This window comes from Fukomys damarensis, unplaced genomic scaffold (genome assembly GCF_012274545.1).
Source record: "Fukomys damarensis isolate Sample0158 unplaced genomic scaffold, DMR_v1.0_HiC HiC_scaffold_27, whole genome shotgun sequence".
Taxonomy (NCBI): Eukaryota; Metazoa; Chordata; class Mammalia; order Rodentia; family Bathyergidae; genus Fukomys; species Fukomys damarensis.
Genome location: NW_022900939.1, coordinates 43,258,253 through 43,261,727, shown reverse-complemented (window position 1 = coordinate 43,261,727; position 3,475 = coordinate 43,258,253). Strand labels below are relative to the sequence as shown.

The window sequence follows — 3,475 nt, the reverse complement described above, 5'->3', positions numbered from 1 at the left end:
ATATTTTTGAACAATTTCTATTTCCCAATATTTATTATTTCTTATGCTTGTGGAAATTGCTATATACACAAAGGAATTCAAATTAGCCATTTATGTCAATATAGGAAACCCTATGAACAGTACCTACTTAGCAGTATTTTAGTGTAACTGGACATCAAAATGAGAACATTTCTTTCTCAGGCTTCAGTGAGCTTTCGAGGACCAGGAGCACTAGAGTTGTTACCAGGTATTCCCATATCACAGAATGGAATGTTCATTCTGTAGTCTGGGCGATCCAAGAACTACACAATCCCTCTGCTCCTCCTCACACCGTATAGGGGACCAGAGCTGGGAAGAAATGGGGTGAGCCACACAGCCAAGGCTGTAGGTTGTGTAAGGTAAGTGTGGACTCGCGCAAAACGTGGCTGCTTGACATGCGTCCACGGCCACGGTGACCACATGGGATGTGATGTTTGCATCTGTCTGAGGAATTTTCAAGGCTAAGATGGAGGCTTACGACTTGCTTGTTCAGTTCAGCAAGTAACGGATCTTATGGGAGCAGACACCCTGGATCCTACAGCAGGGCTCTTTCTTAGTGGATTTTTATAGTCCCAGTAAACGGTAAACCTTAATGTCTTGTTTTGCTTTGCTTTGAGACAGAGTCTTGCTCTGTAATTCAGGCTGGCTTTGAACTACGTAGCCCAGGCTATGTATGTAGCCCAGGCTGGCCTTGAACCTGTGGCAATCCTGCCTCAGCTGGGATTTCAGACCTGAGCCACCAAGCCCGGTGCTTAAAATATTTTTAAGAGTCTGAACAACAAGAGAAGAACCATAACCAGCATCTAAAATCAACAAGAAGACATTTGCCATTAATTTCTTCCCACACAACCCTTGTTCTTGGACACACTCCGCATAAAGTACATATTTAGCAGCTCTGGCCAGGCTTACTTACGTCAAAGTAAAAAAATACATATATCCAAGTTAGTCCCCCAGAGAGAAACTTCTATCTGGGAAGTGAGAGGATTGCAGTTCAGTGCACGCGTGCTGCAGGCCAGAGCGCCTCTGCTATGTCCTGAGAACAAAGGAAAATTTAAAGGTTGTATTAAGACACCGAAATTGGTGCCCATTATTTTGACGAGAGTTCACTGTTATTTTCTGTGCTTGTGAGGCCTGGAGAGTTCTGATCGGCCAGCAGTCCCGTCTAGCGGGTCAGGGAAATCTTGCAGTCACACCTGCCAGGGCCACCTCAGCTCCTAAATAAAAAGGAAGCTTGAGAAGAGGGAGGTGCCTGCTTCTTTGACATATTCCGGGGGTGGGTATCAGAGACCTCTGTGTTTCCCTCTTTCCTCTGGCTTTATCAATCCATTTTAGAGGAAGATACAATGTATTCTACTTTGCAGCGAATTTTCACATTTACATATATAATTATAATTGTAGTAAATGCTGGGGCTTTGACTTGCGAAAAATAAATTAGACTTAAAATCTCGAATTTCTTGGGCCAGGGATTTAGCTTGGTGGTTCCGCTGCCTGCCTCGCAAGTTCAAGGACCCGAGTTCTATCCCTGGTACAACAACAACAACAAAAAATCTTAAATTTCTTAAATAAAATAAGAATATACATACATAGACATATGTACATACTTATGCATATATACACACATATACATATATAAGAATATACATTTAGCTCAGTATTTCTGCCACCTGCTTTACAAATGAAAGGTCCCAAGTTCGATCATTGGTCCAAAAGAAAGATATATTATATATATATTATATATATATATATATCCTGCAAAATACTAATAATGACCACTAGACTTATCGAATGCAAAAATGCTAGCATGCATGGCAACCCCAAGAAAGCTACTGAAAAATCCAACACATGGCTTTATTATGTTTCCCCTACTCCATTTTATAAGAAATCCTCCTTCCTTACCATTCTTGAAATGCTTCTTGTTTTGCTTCAGAGGATATGCAAGCCCTACTAAAAGGGGAAAATAAGCACTTATTTATTATTATTATTTATTTTTTACTCAAAGAGTGAAGGAATGCTTGAATTTGGGATTTGGCCAAGGTATCTTGAAAAGCAAGAATAAGTTGCACATTTTTTCAAGTTTGTGTGTTTTCCCTTCCCAGCTGCTCAGTGTCTCAGGTCAGTGTGATTGACCACACCACACGCGGCTCAGGCCTGTTCTGTTTCTCAGCTCTGGTCAGTTTGTTATGTGAACAAGAAATAAGTCACAGCCTTCATTATTGTGGCACACTGAAAAATTTGACAAGTCAGCATTTTAAAAATGCATAGAACCGTAGCAAAATTATACTTTCCTTTTTATTTTAGAATCAAGAATTTGGAAGGGCGACTGCAGCCCCTCTTACTAGTAAGCACTCTCGGTACGTCTCGTGATGCTGCAAATGCCTTGTGGGGGCGACTGACGCTGGATAAGGACATCTATTCACAGTGCACCTCTGGGATACTCAAATTCTTGCGTTTCTTTCCTTAGAAATGCCCCTCCACGTTCTTCCTGTGCGAAGCCTCATTGCTCCTTTCTCAGGAAAATACAAGCATTTTTCAAACTGTAAATTTTGTTGCATTTGTTCAAATAAAAAACCTTTCCCTTAACTTGAACCCCTTCCTCTGCATGCTCCAACAAGTATGAAAACTTTCCAGCTCGATAATGCCACAGCTTGGCTTTTCAATGTTGTTACAAATTTAATTATATTTCTATTTATTTTTAGACATTCCCAAAGCACTGAAGCGATCAAATGATGAAACCGAGACTCAATATCATCTTGCACATCCTGAAGCTGCATTTTCTAAATATTTTCCAATAACTGAAATAACTGGGAAGTAATGATTTAAAAATCGGTGAAACACTACAAGACTAACAAATGCAACTAATACTTTAACCACGTCAGAATCGTGAGAAAGAAAAAACACAGTGTTCAGCTCTGGTGATGCCCTTAACAGCACACCTGAGGAGCCCATGCAGATCCTTAGATCCACACAGGAAGCATCCTTACCATAGCAGGTAGCTGACTCAGTGCCTTCATATGTAAATGCATGTATTTATATAACATGTCATACACACGATGTCTGCAATATTCACGACAATGAGATGTATCACTGGACATTCATCGATATTTACTGAACATAACCTAGAATAGGATCCTATCAACACAGAATTTAGCAATGTTCTGGTCTGAAAATGCTTTCACTATCTGTCTTTGAGAAAAATGATAATGAATAATTAGGAAAACCATCTCAAATAATAAGTATGATAAAGCAAAATACCAAATGTTGAAGCATATTCCAAAATTATTTATATCCATCAGAAAATCCATGTACAGGGCTGGCTCAGTGGTGCCACCACCTGCCTTGCGAGCAAAAGGTTCTGAGTTTGATCCCTGGTGCCAAAAAAGAAAAAGAGAGAGAGAGAGAGAGAGAGAGAGAGAGAGAGAGAGAGAGAGAAAGAGAGAGAGAAAGAAAGAAAGAAAGA

At 40.1% G+C, this 3,475-nt stretch overlaps 1 long non-coding RNA gene across 3 annotated transcripts in view; it reads left to right on the top strand.

The window, feature by feature from the left end:
- Positions 1–290: 290 nt before the first annotated feature.
- The window catches only part of LOC104857795, a 107,804-nt gene continuing 104,619 nt past the window's right edge, over positions 291–3,475 (top strand). For all 3 annotated transcript variants that reach the window (XR_778975.2, XR_778974.1, XR_002025134.1), the window contains exons 1-2: positions 291–377; positions 2,715–3,007. This is a non-coding gene — a long non-coding RNA (uncharacterized LOC104857795). The remainder of the gene's footprint in view (positions 378–2,714; positions 3,008–3,475) is intronic.